General features: G+C 42.8%; 1 protein-coding gene across 5 annotated transcripts in view; it reads right to left on the bottom strand.

Moving 5' to 3' along the window:
• Positions 1-17,677, bottom strand: part of SYT1 (synaptotagmin 1) — a 316,367-nt gene that overhangs the window by 167,630 nt on the left and 131,060 nt on the right. For 4 of the 5 annotated variants that reach the window (XM_087934497.1, XM_087934501.1, XM_087934499.1 and 1 more), the window contains exon 3: positions 7,697-7,745. The exons of the other annotated variant lie outside the window; for it this stretch is intronic. The gene's annotated coding sequence lies outside the window, so the exon portion shown is untranslated. The remainder of the gene's footprint in view (positions 1-7,696; positions 7,746-17,677) is intronic. 5 annotated transcript variants of the gene reach the window in all.

Raw genomic sequence — 17,677 nt, 5'->3', positions numbered from 1 at the left:
AGAAGGCTGGCATCTGTGGTCACTACAATGCTGTCTTTACCATAAAGAGATGACCCTTTGTGATGGCCTGGGACTGTCACCATCAAAAGGACCGAAGCACCTGTGGAGAAAGCAGTGCCCTGCGTGCAGAATGACTGATCCCCTCTCTTTGGAAGGGGAGGAGGAACCACTGCAAGGTGCATGCATGTAGGCTTGCCCATGGCACAACTTCGATGCAGGAGATCATCTTCCCAAGCAACTGGGACAGGAGGGAGAGTGGAATGGAGTGACTTAGTCGAATTCTGTTGATCAACTCTTTGATGCTGTCCTGTCAGTCCTGTGAAAGGAAGACTTCGCAGCTGACTGTCAATGATGACCCTGAGGTGCAACAGTCAAGTCGTTGGAGAAAGATGGCTCTTGATCAGGTTGATGGAGAAACCATGTTCCTGCAACACCTGCATCATGATTTGAAGATCTTGTTCAGATGCCTGGACGGAGGTAGATTGAATCAGAATGTCACCAGGTAGCATTGTACCCTCACAGGTAAGGCTTGGAGGAGGGCTGCCAATGCTGCCAGGACCTTAGTAAAGCCCTTGGTGCTGATGAAAGGCCAAATGGTAGGGCCCAGTATTGGTGGTGCTCACTGCAATAAGAAAAATGGAGGAACTGGCGATTGGGAGGCCAAATTGGGATATAGAGGTAAGCCTCCGTGAGGTCTATGGAAGAGAGGAGATCGTCCTCTCGGATGCTCTGAAGAATAGAATGTAGGGTCTGCATCTTAAAACGCCTGCATGGGATGAATTTGTTCAGGAGTTTGAGATTGAGGATTGCTCTCCACCCCCCCACCCCTGTGGCCTTTGGGATAACAAAGAGGTGGGAGTAGAAGCCTGCTGATCCCATGGCACTTTTTCTATGGCTCTGATGTCCATCAGTTGATGGATAGCTGAATCCATCAGGGCCCGTTTAAATGTGTCATGAGAGGTAGGACAGCTGACAAAAAATGATGGAGGGGGAGAGAGAAATTCTAGTCGAAGGCCCAATGATATTGTACTGGTGACCCAGGCGTCGTTAGTTGATTCCGCCCATTTGGATTTTAAAAAAGGTCAAACAACTTCTGATGGGAGGGTAGTGGATGCAGTTACTTAGAGCACCTGAAAGAATGACCTCTTCCCCCTCGAAACGGCCGCTTACCCAAGAATTGTTGTTGTTTGGGTTGGCGGTCCTGCTGTTGTTCCTGATGAAGGGGATATGTTGTCTGGTTGAGACTGAAGCGAGGGGTGTTGTCTGACCTGAAGGTTTGCATGGTGTGTTGAAAATCTGACCCCTTGGAGGAAGTAGACAGCACCTTTCTCTTGTCTTGTGTTTCCACCACGTATGGCTCTAAGTCTGCTCCAAAGAGGTTTTCTCCTGAGCAAGGGGCCGCTGCCAACTTCCACTTATGCTTGGAGTCGGTCTGCCGGTTGCACATCCACAGCAGGCACCTGGCAGACATGGAAAAGGCCATTGTCTTTGTGGTGAATTTGGTGGAGCTTAAAGTGGTGTTGGCGGTGAACTCGGCTGCCGCTATTATTTTGTTGAGGTCCTGGTGGGACCTAACATCGGCAATGGAAACTCTGTCCTGAAGTTGATGCAACCAGCGAATAGACGACCTGGTAAAAAACGAGGCCACGGTGGAAGCTTTCACAGCCCAAGCTGTGGCCTGGTGTGTGCACTTCAGAATTTGTTCCGACTTTTTATCCTCCAGTCGTAAAACATCCTCTGGTTCCATAGGGATACCTGAGGAAGCAAAGGTGGCTACCACTGGGGAATCTACTGCTGGGAGAGCTAATGCATTAGCCAAGGTGGGACCTACATTAAAGAACCTCTTGTCCTGGGAAGAAGGGCGAGGCCCTGACAGGGGGTTCTCTACATCCAAGAACAACAAGGGAGATGGGAGAACCTCATTTCAGACCACCGGTTTGGAGAATAGTGTATCTCCCTGGCTCGAGGGACCAGCCTGTTGTTCTGGGGCCACCTCCTCTGGGTTTAACTGGGCTGTAACCGGAGCCTTCTGTAGTAAGGGCCGAAACAAGGAGGGCTTAAAGACAGTTGTTGTGGACGGTTGTTCTGGTTTGGTTTCCCCTTCGTCGGAGAGGAAGGGATCTTTAATTCCCCCCTCTTCTTCCTCTGAGGAACTACCCTGTCATCCTGTCCCTCCCAGCTATAAAAATGACTAGGGGCATACATGGGTACTGAAGTGGGAACCTCCCTCCATTGGGGGTTACCCTGACAGAAGGAAGAATGGATACCTGAGCCTCTGTCCATGGGGGGTGGGGGTGGAGATGTTTGAGACCTTCAGCAATGCCCTGTCTGACTGCCACTGAAACTACTTCCTGGATGTCTTGGGGGCCTGTTCTCCTGGGGAGGAACTATCATCTGGGGCCTAGTCACAGAAGGGATAAGATTAGCTTGCTCTCTAAACCTGTAAAGCCCTAGGGGCAAAGCCTGCTGAGGGTTAGGTGTAGCTGTGTTCCAAGTAGGTGGCCTGTAAGAAGGGCCTGATAAACTCAGGTCCTGGGGAAGGGCTTCATCCTGCCTTTCAGGTGACCAGTTCTATAGATGGCTAGCTGGACTTCCATCTGTCCTCCCTGTGCCTGCAGCTTGTTCTTGTAATTGTTTCTCTAAAGCATCATGTCTTCTCTTTTCTGCCCTAAGCTCAGGCTTGGAGGCCTTCTTGGGGGCTAGGGCCCTGACCTTGATCTTTGCTGTGGCCTTCCTGTTGGCTGAACGGACTCGTGGTCATTTTCTTTTCATAACTCTTTTGGGGGTTTGAAAGGTCTGAATGCTCTGCATGCCTGATGGTCCTGGCTGGCCCAATCTATTTCCACTGCTCAAGGAAGAAACACCGGAGGTGCTGTCAGCTCCTCCTGATGGTGTTTTCCGAGCTAAATGGCTAGGAGAGAGATAGGATCACTGCCTCAGGGCCCACTAAAAAATGGCTCCTGGAGGAACTCAATCACAAAATGGCCACCAGCCACAAGGCGAGGGGCCTTGAGGCCTTCAATGATCCCTGTTGCACATTTGAATCCTTGGGGCTTCGTGCTGTGGCCTTTGTTTGGCAATTTATAATGGCCGGATTAATATCTTCGCAGAAGGAAGATTGCCCCTCCAATTGATGCAGCAGTAGAAGGGAGGTTAGTTGGGATCAGGCCTAATCCCTGTAGAGACCTTGAGGGCAGCTATTGTAAAACTTTGATAGTTTGTGGCCTAATAAATCTTCTGGAAGACTTGAGCAGCCTTGGGAGGTTTTTTCAAGCCGTGCGGCCCAGGGAAAAGCTGCGTGGGAGGCTGTTTTGATGTTAATTAGCCTCTAGCAAGTCTGAGGGAGGTTCCGCGGCATTTTGGCCAATCGCACTGATGGTCTGCATGCCAGTGCCTTGCTGAGGCAGCTGGCAGCTGGAGGAGAGCAGATCTCCACTCTCCTCGTGAGCGAAGCTCTACCAGAGCCCTGAGAGCTTCTCTCGATCTTGATGATTCTTTTTTTCAATGATTTTGTTTTGAGGAATGCTAATTAACTCAGTGTCCAGAGACAATAGCTCATATGTCCAAGAGCTGAATCGAAAAGCTGGGGCTCTCTGCAGAGGCGAATCTTTTATAGTGGCAGACTCAGCTCACGTCATAAGAGGGCAGAGTTATATCCAATGTTGGACTCTAGAGCAGCGTGATGGAGAATGTATTAATCAGGGCATTTTTCTTTACAGAAAAATATGAAACAGTAACTTCAGGCCTTTCAAAGAAAAACATGAAGAAATAACCTACAGTAATCATATAACTTTATAAGTTTTTTTTATTATAGCAGTTAGCTGTTCTAGCAGTATTCTCTTGAGCTAATCTGAACAATAACCTGATCTATTAAATTACACAAATTTGTCTTTATAATGCGTAACTAAGGTATTATAAAGAAAGTATCATTAGTCAGACAACCATAACAAAGCGTCATAGCTGTCCATTGAATCATTATCCAAAATGTTTTAGCAGATGTAATTTGATAGAACTTAAGTTGCATTAGAATTATGGTCAGACAACTTTTCCAAAGCATATGTTGAAATTACTGTTTTTTCTCCATTCTGCAGGATTCTGCACTTTGAAAAATACATTAATTAAAAAAAATGAAAAGTGTAGAATGAAGCTACATAAAATTCCATCACATGTTTGCTATCAGTATTGAATATAGAGAGCTACATATCTGCCTCCTTTTTCTGCATGCATATTCTGTTATTGTTTTAGTATATTTTGAAAATTGAACAGGATTTCTCTATCCTTGATCTCATATTTAATGAGTATGAAAGTAATATTTTGCCAAATTAATTTGGAATACTTTATCATGCTTTTTAGTTATGAGTAAATTCACAATATCAAACAATGATAAGACTTTTCTAAGAGTGGAGACCAATGGAAAACCTCAAATAAAAGACTATATTTGTATGGGAACAAAATGGCAAGGCTCAATTGCCTGCAATGTTGCCTTGAGGATTATCTTTCTAACTTTTGCTGTTCACTCATAGTCTTTTTAGAATGTACATTCATAATCCAGATAATATAACAGGGTTTTATTGTTTATAAACAAAATAAATAGATTTTGCAGATTTAAATACATTGAATTCAACTCCCATTATCACAACCACTATATGTCTGTCTGTCTGTCTGTCTGTCTGTCTGGGTCTGGGAAAGGCAGCTATAATGCTATACCACATGAAAAACTTCCCAAAACTTGTAAAATTCAAGGGATGTTTCAATTTGAAGTTTTGCTGGGATTACCCCACTGAACAGATTTGCAAATTTAAGATAACCTCAAAGCATTTTATAGACTTTTACATACTCAGTGTTTTTTCTTTAATTTCTTGGGTTGATACAGACACTACAGAATATTGAAACTTCCCTTCCATAAGTAATAAGTGCTGGCATGAAGTAGTTAGCCAATTTCTTTGCCTATCAGAGCTTTTTGGGATGCCAAAGTATTCCTCTTTGTCATTAGCACACACCTTTGTTCTTTCTTGAGCTAATGTATTTCTACATTTGTTATGTCAATGTAACTGGGAATTTTCCAGTTCTCAGCACTTTGAAATGAGCTAGACTGACAAATTTAATATGTAATCTTGGATCTAATTAGCATAGCTTCCTGGGTAGAACTGTACTTTAACTTAGTATGACTAGGTAAGATTTATTTTTTGACAATATAAGAATGTGTAAGATAAAGGTAAAATTTAAAGGCTCTGACTACACTGCTTTTAAGAAAAAGGGAATGGCAAGGCTATCAATATGATTTTGTGTCTGCTTCTTTTTTGGCATTATATTTAATCAAAAGTATGTTATTGTTAAAACAGTTGGAGTAAAACACTTGAAGTATTGGTTCAGCACAATTTCTGCAGAGAAAGTTTACATAATTTGCAAGATAACATGTTATCCTGTGCTCTAACAACATTGCCTGTAAAAAGCTGGAATATATATTGAAATTGAAGTTGGATCATCCTTGAACACATTCAATTGAAGATTGACAATCTGATGTTATCTAATGTTATTATCTCTTTTGTTTTTACATTCTATCAAATGTTTCTACATCACAGCATGTTTTATCAAATCAAAACTCAAGATGGCTTCAATATGTTTCCCTGGAATCTCATAATGAAAACTGGAATTGAATAATTTGCTAGTCAAATCTTGAATCTCCAGTTCAAACCAAACCTGATTCACATAGACATAATCTGTATCAAATATTTTTTTTAATGGCTTCTCCCCAAATTAGATCAATTCAAACTACTAATGTTGCTGGATGAACAGATTATTGACTCAAATATCTTTCATTCTACTACCCTACAATCCCATGTATTCTTCTCTTTGTAGTTTTCAAAAGTTTGCTTTGACAGAATAAAGCAATAAAATAGATCCCTATAGTAAATATTTGAAGAAATACCTGTTGAATCCATATTATCATTACCTGTCCCCCACAAACCTATGTTGTGAATTTAAGAAAGCTATGCTATTTCAAGTGTCAAAAGAGCTTATAGTATTTGTGACATAGAAAGAAGTGATTTTTGCAATTCATTTTGAAGAAATAATAAAAGGAAAATGCTCTACTGCTAGTAAAATATTATAGTATCTGTTTAAAAAGGAAAGAAAAAATAGATATAGAGGGAGGTTAGCACTAATTTAGTTTTGATTTCATTTCTTGGGATTCAGTCACAATGGTGTGCTAAAAAGTATATATTATACATGTTGAATACTCATTGCATTTGAGTGGGTGTAATGGCATAATAGTTAAGATGTTGAGCTAGCCAACTGGAAATATGACAGTCCAAGTTCAAGATTCAAGTGCTGCACAACAGGATGAGCTCCCATTTTCACCCCAGCTCCTGCACATCTAGCAGTTTGAAAGCATGTAAATGCAAGTAGATTAATAGGTACCATTTTGTTGGGAAGATAACAACATTCCATGCACCTTTGACATATAGCCATGCATGTCATAGGAAATGTCTTTGGGCAATGCTGGCTCTGTTGGTCAAGAAACAGAGATGAGAATTGCCCCTTAGTATTACACACAACTGGAAAGAGAATCTGTTATCTTTAGTTGTTGCATAGTTCCATTTCTATAAGTATATAGTTATGGTCAGGCATTTGTATTCTATAATCACAATGCTGGATGATATTAAAAGGTTTATTTTTTATATTCAGCCTGAAAGAAAGAAAGGGTAATTGTATTTATTTGAACCTTAACATAAGTCAATCAACCAGCCAGCTTTCATGCCCAAGGCAGAACTAAAACTCAGTGTCTTCTGGTTATTAGGTCAGCACTTATTATACCAAAGAATAAAAAAGTTTGAACTTAATGATATTAAGTACAAATAAAAACTGAAACAAGTATATACAGACATCTTCCCATTGTAAGATTCAGGGATATGTTATATATTTATTCAATTTCTATGCCTGCCCATCTAAAACACACAATTCTGAGTGGCTAACAATACTTAAAAATGAGGTGGAAAACCAGTCTAATGTTACTTGCATAGCACAGAACTTTGTGCGACTCTGCATAAGGTCTGTTTCTAAGAAAAGTATAATCCTGAAGCAATCTTACAAGGTGTCCCTTTGCAAAGAAACAATGTCACTGTCTGAGGCCAATCATATGTGACTGACCATTCTTGTATCTTTCCAAAGTACAATTATACCTCTATGAAAAAGTGAACAGAACTTAGCAATATTCTGTCTTTCTGATTCCAAGCTGCCCTGAAGATAAATAGCAAGCAAAACTTCAAGTTATTGGAGGATATAAAAATGTGTATTCCACACTTTCAGAAATACATTCAAAGGAAAAGCATTCATAAATAATCCCCTTAACAGGTAAAATGCATGAAAAGATTTGCCATTTCCTTTTTAATTAGGTTACTTCCTATCACTGATAGTATCCTTGTCAGGAAGGCAGTCATACCAATCTTTTCCTATGTGGTAGACAACAAGACACATGGAAGGAATTACTTTAGTCTTTTATCTAAGAGGATTAGCAGATAAATAAATTTTTAAAAATCCATTCCACAGAAATGAAATTGAGTTTGAAGATGGATATTGCATAGTATGTCATACTAATTTCTTACACCATAAAAGTAAAGAAGTAAAATGAAAACCAGACTGGACAGAAAATTGAATAAAAATTCTGTCTTTTAAAGTATGGTGAAAACTGACTTACTGTTGATGATGTGATTCAAGATATCTTCTTTTTCTCTAAATTCACCTTCCTGTAAGAACAAAACATCCAAGGAAATGTTATTGATTTTACTAAACAATATAGAATACTATTCTATAAAAATAGTTCTAAATGGAAGAACAGAGATGGGCAGCTTATGGTCTTCCTGGGAATGAATTTAACCATTTAAACCAATCAAATGAAAATGTCAGAATATAATAGAGAAACCCAGTACTCAGAAGTTTATATGACTAATTAAATCTGAAAGGCCATAGAGTGCCTACACTTATAGTAAGACAATGCAATTTCATCAGGATTTGTAGGGAATCAGTTTGGGACATGTATAAGCAACAGAAGTAGTTAGAAGTAGTTAAAAGATAGAACCCCAAAGAATAGGTCATTAGATAGAGATGGGTAGTTTTCCTTCCTTCTGACACCTTTTTTCCTTTGATATTTTCTACTCTCTTTCACAAGCAGAAGCCTGCACGGTAGAAACAGAGAAATCTTGGTTTCAACTGATCTTCTGCACCCAGCAGTTTAGACCAAAGTCTACAGGAAATCGATTCAAGAATCATATTTAGACTAGGGACACAGACTGGCTATCCCTACCATATAATAAGATTTGTGTTTCTCTGCCACTATCTGCTACAATTAATATTGACTGGCCACAACTATAGGAAAAGGAGAAATAGTATTGTGGCATTTTAAATTAATGGATGCACTGTCATTTTCAGTACAACTTAATTTATCAGATGAGGTGGTTAGGATGATTTTTTAGACTGTCTACAAGGAAGAGTTTTTCTGTATAAACAATTCCCCAGAATTTTATACAGGGTTGTATGGATAATCTTCAGTAAGAAAAAAATGTTTCTTTCATAATGCTGTCTTTTGCTACATGTTTGTACAGATGTTTTGTCAACACAAAAAAATCCCAAGTATTGTTTTGTAAGGGTCAGGGTTATTAGCGAACTTTTATATGGTAAAGATGGGAGTGGGGACTATGTCAGCTTTTCTGATATAACCACATTAGAAAGCCATAGTAAAGGAGTGGCTAAATATTTCCATTGCAAAATTAATTTGCTATTACTTATATGGCTTACATGGTTTGCTATGAACTTTTAAGTTTTGGCCTTTCAAAACTCTGTTCAGGATAATAGGAAAACATGAGATAGAAGAAAAACTGCTGAAGAATTTTAAATGGATTTTTAAAAAAGCAATACTGTAATATTTTTAAAATATAAAACTAGTGTAAGGAAAGTTGAAAATCAGTAATACAAATATTTAAATTTTAATCAGGCTCATAATCATTTTCCCCATATATCATGTACTTATAAAAGATGAAAAAAGGAAAGTTATTAATTTTATCTCTTTATTTTAAAACATTTACTCTAGCTTTCTCCCTTTTCTCTCTCTCTCTATATCAGATGCCATAAAGATAAACTGCCCTTTCCCATCCCATAATAGTAAAATACTCTTGTCTCCAATTCTAATTTCAATTCCTGAAATCATTGCTGTCTGATAAAAAACAGGGATAAGAAAATATTATTTTGTAAAAATAGTGTCCATTTGCTTCCATCTTCTTATATTTAACCCATAACTCTTTATATAACATACTGGAACATTAAATCAGCCATCCATGGCTATGTTTCCTTTGAGTCCACTGCACAGGGTGAAATCTTGTAATGACAACTGTATTTCTTAAACTGTTATTGCAACATCTGTCAACTATAAGATCCTGAATTAATTTTAATAATGTTTCAGAGAATCTTTTGTTTTCATGAGGAATACTGCAGAATATAATGATTTTAGCTATAACTGCCTGCCTTTTGCAATATCACATCACAATGCAGTATATTTTTATAACAAGAAAGGATTCTTTCAAGACTCTAGAGCAATCAAATACATAATGTGCATCATATGTTTAATTTACTTATAAGATTCTATGGATTGGGATGAGTGGTTTCACTGAGATTTGATTCTGGAGAAGCCTGAAGACAAATAGAATGAAAAAATTAGTCAACAGTAGAAGGAAATAGAAAAAAAAAACTCTTAGCGTTATATACCGAATGAATACATAAGAAAGAACTAATGGAATAACAGATTTTGCAGAATGGATCTACTTATACGTGTCATCAGCCCACTATATTTAGAAAATAAAATTGTATGGTACAGTATGTGAATTCCTAATATGAGTCCATAGATCATTATAGTGGGTACCTCATCATCACTATTCCCTGTAGAAAGCAAACCGCCTTGGATTCCTCAGTGATCCCTTCCAGCTGTATGGTTCTATGTCTCAAAAGAAAACTTGGGAAAAGTTCAAAATGCTCAGCCATGGAGTAGTCTTGAATTGTTTTTTTCTCTTTTTATGACCCTTTAATCTCTTTGTTTTGGAGAGGAGTTAAGGTGACTGATTGGAGATGAAAGTTTATTGGCTGGATGCCTTTCCTGATGCCAATGCAGAGTTTGGAGCACTGTCTTTGCCACTGCCTAGGGCTGAATTCTAACTTTCTGAGTGGGAAGTAACTTTCCACTCATCAGGCAGCTTGAATGAAATGAATTACCATAGTTAGAAACTGTAGCAAACAAATCATTTCCTCAAAATTAAACTGGTATATACATTAAATATTATTAAGATTTTCTGGCCTGTTTTGCTTTGCTATGTGCTTAGAAATAAGATATTATATAGAGCATATAAAACAGAAGAACTTCATCATATCATAAAAAAGAAATACAAATAATTTTCTATAAACCAGGAATGGAGAGACTACAAGTATTTCCTCCTTAAATTGATAGTTGAACTACTAACATATACTGTTTTCATTTTACTCTGATACTTTTAAGGAAGCGATAGAAAGGCTGTTTGGCTCATAAACTCTGAAATGGCCCTTAGATGACAAACGGTGGAAATTACCAATGAATTCTCCATCTGCCTGAATTTGCCATACAATGATCATCCCAGTTGCATAGTATGGATGGATACAATGATAGGAACAGAGAGGTGACCATCCAATAAAAGAATATATCACATATTCCTGTATTATTTATGTAGAAAAATAATCCAAGAACTGTTCATAGTAGAATGAACAAAATGTCCTTGGGTTTGTTCACTCGGTGAAATGGTCTATTTCAACTGAAAATATGAAGGGCCAGCAAATTAAGGCAAGAAGTGGTAGGCATGTGGTGTATCAACATTATATTTTAATTGCTGGTTCTAATATGAAGGAAGAAAATAATAAAGCATTCTTTCCTTTAGGCAGCAAAAGTCTAAAGAAGGTACTAGTAATCCAGACAGCAGTCTCAGTTCATAATCCAAAATGCATGTAGCTAAATAGCAGGATTATTTCTGAGTAAATCAAGCTCCTAACATAATCTCTGTTGCATTTTAATCTCACAGAAAAATGTTTAGTCTTAAACAGCATGCAATGCTTACCAACTTTACACAGTACATTTAATAAAACTTTTGTATCTATAATTTTAACTTCATTATTTCAAGAAGCTATAAAATACTTTGTAAAAACGAGCAATGATTTACCAGAGCTAAAAGAAGTTACAGCACAGATCTATAGATTAGCACACAGTTTAAATGTGGATCCCATCACAACCTCCATTTAAAATACTATCCGTTCAGGCACAGATGGATTGCTATGGCAACAGAATCCTAAATACCAGGTAACAAAAATGTAAATTATTGATGGACTCATAGTTCTGTCTCTTGGACACTCTCTCCCTAAAAAATCAACCCTTATGCTAACTAGTGAAGAAAAAAAGCTTAGTAACGTTACTTTTCCGCAGTGAGTGTTTAATCTGAAGGGATTTCATTAAATATTATGGCTCAAATTTTTATGCTTGTAGCAGCAGTCAGCAAGCAGAGATTACAGCTGAAATGCCACCATTCAAGTCATGGCTCCCTGAAGTCAGGAATTTGCACTAACATGACAGAAATTAAATTTTGAAACCACCTGATGTGTTTTTTTATATATATATTTCATTTTTAACTGTTCTGGCTAACAATCTTTTAGCCACAATAACAGTGATGGTCAGCAATATATAGAACACAAGTATAACCAGCAAATACACAGTACTTTAAAAATAATAAAAAAGGCAGAAAAAAGAAGAGTGAAAAGAAAAAAAAATAGCAAGCTGTCAAGTATTAATGTGCTCTCCCTGGAAATTTTCCAAATTTCAGAATGATTCCAAACAGAACCTTCTGATATAAACAACAAGCATAATTAAAACCATATTATTAAGAGTAGTATGCTTAAACATAAGTACACCATGGTATATTATGCTCATACTAATGAGTAGGACAATTTAAAATTTAGCATATATTTATTATCCTTGAACCATGCTATTTTATGAGCAGTGAACAGTAATTCTTAAAACATGTATGTGTGCCTTCAAGTCAACTCTTGGTGACTGCATGGACAAGTCCTTGCAGTTTTTTTGAAAATATTTTGTTTTCTTTTGGAATGGGTTTGCTAGGGTTGAAAGTCAGGTCACCAAGCTAGAACTATAACCCACAGTCTCCCAGTTTCTAGCCTAATAACCACTACATCAATTTGGCCTTCTTAAAATATTTATGTCCTAAATAAATATTGTGTACAGATTGTATGATCATGGATTAAGTTTCTCTCAAGTCAATGTTAGCAATTCCAAATACAGATATCAATGAAAATTTTATGATTATAGAAACGTTCTTCCAATCATTACAGGTAATAAAAATACTATTAGTTGTATTTAGTTTAACAATGTTAATTGGTTCAAAGGATAAACAAAATAAATGCAAATAGAATTAAATTAAATTTAAACTGTGCTGTTTTTCCATTTATCTTTATCTTTTATTTTATTGCTTTAATTTTTCAACATTTTATTACAGCTTTGGTGAATATAATTCACATATAAACCCAAAGATGAAACTTACTCTTTACAATTAAAGGTAAACAGAAAAGCTGTTTTGTAAGGAACACTTAAAGTAGAATAACTATTGATATATTTTTTTCTAGTGTACATATATAATGTGAAAATGGATCTTTACAGTTTCCTAGTTCAAACTCTGTTCAATGCAGGATTTATTCTGTAGAATATAACACACAAATAAGCATAAATTCTATTTAAATATGTGAAGAAAAACAACCAGCATTGTCCTTATTAAAAATAATTAAAAGAGACTTTATCTTAGTAAAAACTAGTACTAATGAGAGATGAAAGTTTTCAACATCAGTCACTTGGACATAATATTAGTAGTGTTTATTATTTTACAATAAAAATGTGACTCTAAGTTGCCTGGATAAAAGGAATGATTTTTTAAAAGTTTTGTTATATGAAATTCTATCAAAGCAGCATACTGCCACTCGAAACACATTTTACCTCATTTAATTAATATGGCTGCACCCTCTATCATAACTTTAATATCCATTCCTCCCTTGTATGTAGCACTAATATACACTGCTCAAAAAAATAAAGGGAACACTTAAACAACACAATGTAACTCCAAGTCAATCACACTTCTGTGAAATCAAACTGTCTACTTCGGTAGCAACACTGACTGACAATCAATTTCACATGCTTTTGTGCAAATGGAATAGACAACAGGTGAAAAGCAGAGGCAGTTAGCAAGACATCCCCAATAAAGGAGCGGTTCTGCAGGTGGTGACTACAGACCACTTCTCAGTTCCTATGCTTCCTGGATGATGGTTTGGTCACTTTTGAATGCTGGCGGTGCTTTCACTTTAGTTGTAGCATGAGATGGAGTCTACAACCCACACAAGTGGCTCAGGTAGTACAGCTCATCCAGGATGGCACATCAATGCGAGCTGTGGCAAGAAGGTTTGCTGTGTCTGTCAGCGTAGTGTCCAGAGCATGGAGGTGCTATCAGGAGACAGGCCAGTACATCAGCAGATGTGGAGGAGGCCGTAGGAGGGCAACAAGCCAGCATCAGGACCGCTATCTCCGCCTTTGTGCAAGGAGGGACAGGAAGAGCACTGCCAGAGCCCTGCAAAATGACCTCCAGTGGGCCACAAATGTGCATGTGGCTGCTCAAACAGTCAGAAACAGACTCCATGAGGGTGGTATGAGAGCCCGATGTCCACAGGTGGGGGTTGTGCTTACAGCCCAACACCGTGCAGGATGTTTGGCATTTGCCAGAGAACAGCAAGATTGGCAAATTTGCCACTGGCTCCCTGTGCTCTTCACAGATGAAAGCAGGTTCATACTGAGAACATGTGACAGATGTGACAGGGTCTGGAGATGCTGTGGAGAACATTCTTCTGCCTGCAACATCCTCCAGCATGACTGGTTTGGCAGTGGGTCGGTAATGGTGTGGGGTGTGCTCGCCAGAGGTAGCCTGACTGCCATTAGGTACCGAGATGAGATCCTCAGACCCCTTGTGAGACCATATGCTGGTGTGGTTGGCCCTGGATTCCTCCTAATGCACGACAATGCTAGACCTCATGTGGCTGGAGTGTGTCAGCAGTTCCTGCAAGACAAAGGCATTGATGCTATGGACTGGCCTGCCCGTTCCTCAGACCTGAATCCAATTGAGCACATCTGGGACATTGTTGTGTAGTCGTTGGGATGACACACGAGGCGGACACGGAGCTGAAGGCTAACACAATTTATTTGAACATAGCAGGTTGATGCGGCTGCCCTGGCTGGGCAGCCAGCCCGGAAGAGCGAGTTGCCCTGGCTGGGCAGGCAGTCCGGGAGGCGATGGCTGCTTCGGCTGGGCAGGCAGTCCGGGAGACGTTAGCTGCCTTGGCTCGGCAGGCGGTCCGGGAGGCGTTAGCTGCCTCGGCTCGGCAGGCGGTCCGGGAGGCGATGGCTGCCTCGGCTGGGCAGGCAGTCTGGGTGATGTTAGCTGCCTCGGCTCGGCAGGCAGTCTGGGAGGCGTTAGCTACCTCGGCTCGGCGGCAGTCCGGAAGGTCTGTAGCCGCCCGGCTGGGCGGCGGTCCAGAGGACGATGGCTGCCTCGGCTGGGCGGGCAGCCCAGATGGTGAGAACTGCCCCGGCCGGGCGGGCAGCCCGGGGGCGAGAGCTCTTGCGGCGCTGCCCCGTTGGTCCGCGCTCCGCCCGCTCGCTCCGCTCGCTTGGCTGGCTCTGCCCGACAGCCGGCTTTTATAGCCGACTGTCAAACGGAGCCAGCCAATGGGAACGGCTGGAGTTCCAGCTCAACGGCGGACCTGGTTGGGAAACCCCAACCAGTTCAAAAGACATAACGGAAACTATCAGGGACACAACACCCCTTCCCCTTAGCTAGGGACATGGCAGCCCAGGCTGGGCTGTGGTTGGGCAGGGACACAACACCCCTTCCCCCTTAGCTAGGGACATGGCAGCCCAGGCTGGGGCTGTGGTTGGGCAGGGACACAACACCCCTTCCCCTTAGCTAGCGACATGGCAGCCCAGGCTGGGGCTGTGGTTGGGCAGGGACACACCCCTTCCCCTGGCCAGGGACAAGGTAGACCTGTAATCAGACCTGCAATGGGCTTGCAAATAGACCTTCAGTCCTAGGAAATCCCAGCTGGGGTAGAGTCCTTTTGCCGGTGAGACCGGGCCCTCTGGGTTTGGCAGGTCGCTGTTGTCAACGGTTGCTAAGTAGATCGGGCTCTCTGGATTCAACTGGTAGCTGGCCCGTCTCGGCCTTCAGCGGCTAAGGTCGGCTCTCAGGGGTAGGCCGGCTCGTCTCTGCGTGCGCAGCAGATAGATCGGCTTTTCAGAAGGTAGACCGGCTCGTCTCGGCGGCCTTTGGAAATGGCGGCAGTAGTGCCTGTGGGCGGCGTTCGTCTCCTCAGCGAGGAGGCTAGAACTTCGCACTCTCAGTAGTGCCAGTGGCAGCGCCCGGCGGGGGCGTTTTCTCCTCAGCAAACGGAGGTTCTTGAGCGTCGTGCTCTCAGTCGCGCTGGCGGCAGCGCCCGGCGGGGCGTGTTTCTTCCATAAAAATGGAGGCTCTGAGCGTTGTGCTCTCGATGGCGCCAGCGGCAATGCCTGGCGGGGGTTTCTTCCTCAGCAAACGGAGGCTCTGAGCGTTGTGCTCTCGATGGCGCCAGCGGCAATGCCTGGCGGGGGTTTCTTCCTCAGCAACGGAGGCTCTGAGCTTTGCGCTCTTGGTAGCGCCAGCAGCAATGCCTGGCGGGGGTTTTCTTCCTCAGCAAACGGAGGCTCTGAGCTTTGCGCTCTTGGTAGCGCCAGCAGCAATGCCTGGCGGGGGTTTTCTTCCTCAGCAAACGGAGGCTTGAGCTTCGCGCTCTCAGTAGCGCCGGCGGTAGCGCCCGGCGGGGGGCGTTTTCTCCTCAGCAGACGGAGGCCCCAGAGCTTCGTGCTCTCAGCAGTGTCAGTCACCATCAGCAGCTGTGACTTTCGAAAATCGCGCTCTGAGAAGAGCGTTTTTGCGGCTGCGCCTGTCAGGCAGAGTCGGGTTTTCTTCCTCAGCAAACGGAGGCTTGAGCTTCGCGCTCTCAGTAGCGCCGGCGGTAGCGCCCGGCGGGGGGGCGTTTTCTCCTCAGCAGACGGAGGCCCCAGAGCTTCGTGCTCTCAGCAGTGTCAGTCACCATCAGCAGCTGTGACTTTCGAAAATCGCGCTCTGAGAAGAGCGTTTTTGCGGCTGCGCCTGTCAGGCAGAGTCAGCCTCCTCGGCTGAGGAGGCTTCTTTGAAATTCGCGCTCTTTTGTGATTGTGGCGGCTGAGGCTCTCAGCGCCGTAACTTCGCTCTAGTGACTTCAGCTAGTGACAGCAAGTTGAACTTTGCGCCTTTTTGCACAGCGCGCGCGGCGGCTTCAGCGCCCGATCTTCAGCTCCAAACGCAGCGGTTTGGGCTCAAACTCTCTGTGAGCGAGGTGAATGCCTGTAGCTTCAGCTCTTTTGGCTGTCGCGCTCCTCGTGAGCGCTGGTGATGGCGGTTTCAACGATTCGCTTTCAGTGGTTAGCTCTGTTGATTCAGTCCGGTCGCCTCTCCTTCGTGTGATCCCACCCTCGTCGCCAGTGTTGTGTAGTCGTTGGGATGACACACGAGGCGGACACGGAGCTGAAGGCTAACACAATTTATTTGAACATAGCAGGTTGATGCGGCTGCCCTGGCTGGGCAGGCAGCCCGGAGAGCGAGAGTTGCCCTGGCTGGGCAGGCAGTCCGGGAGGCGATGGCTGCTTCGGCTGTGCAGGCAGTCCGGGAGACGTTAGCTGCCTTGGCTCGGCAGGCGGTCCGGGAGGCGTTAGCTGCCTCGGCTCGGCAGACAGTCCGGGAGGCGATGGCTGCCTCGGCTGGGCAGGCAGTCCGGGTGATGTTAGCTGCCTCGGCTCGGCAGGCAGTCTGGGAGGCGTTAGCTACCTCGGCTCGGCGGCAGTCTGGAAGGTCTGTAGCCGCCCGGCTGGGCGGCGGTCCAGAGGGCGATGGCTGCCTCGGCTGGGCGGGCAGCCCAGATGGTGAGAACTGCCCGGCCGGGCGGGCAGCCCGGGGCGAGAGCTCTTGCGGCGCTGCCCGTTGGTCCGCGCTCCGCCCGCTTCGCTCCGCTTTGCTTGGCTGGCTCTGCCCGACAGCCGGCTTTTATAGCCGACTGTCAAACGGAGCCAGCCAATGGGAACGGCTGGAGTTCACGCTCAAACGGCGGACCTGGTTGGGAAACCCCAACCAGTTCAAAAGACATAACGGAAACTATCAGGGACACAACACCCCTTCCCCCTTAGCTAGGGACATGGCAGCCCAGGCTGGGCTGTGGTTGGGCAGGGACACAACAGACATCATGTCTTGCTCCATCCACAAATGCCACGTTGCACCACAGACTGTCCAGGAGTTGGGCGATGCTTTAGTCCAGGGGTGGGAGGAGATCCCCCAGGAGACCATCCACCACCTCATCAGGAGCATGCCCAGACATTGTAGGGAGGTCACACAGGCACGTGGAGGCCACACACACTACTGAGCCTCATTTTGACTTGTTTTAAGGACATTTTACATCAAAGTTGGATCAGCCTGTAGTGTTGTTTTCCACTTTAATT

Source organism: Pseudonaja textilis, chromosome 5 (genome assembly GCF_049901715.1).
Source record: "Pseudonaja textilis isolate UNSWEBS1 chromosome 5, rPseTex1.2, whole genome shotgun sequence".
In the NCBI taxonomy this organism is placed as follows: domain Eukaryota; kingdom Metazoa; phylum Chordata; class Lepidosauria; order Squamata; family Elapidae; genus Pseudonaja; species Pseudonaja textilis.
The sequence above is the reverse complement of the archived record's forward strand: the minus strand, read 5'-3'. Positions and strand labels throughout refer to the sequence as shown.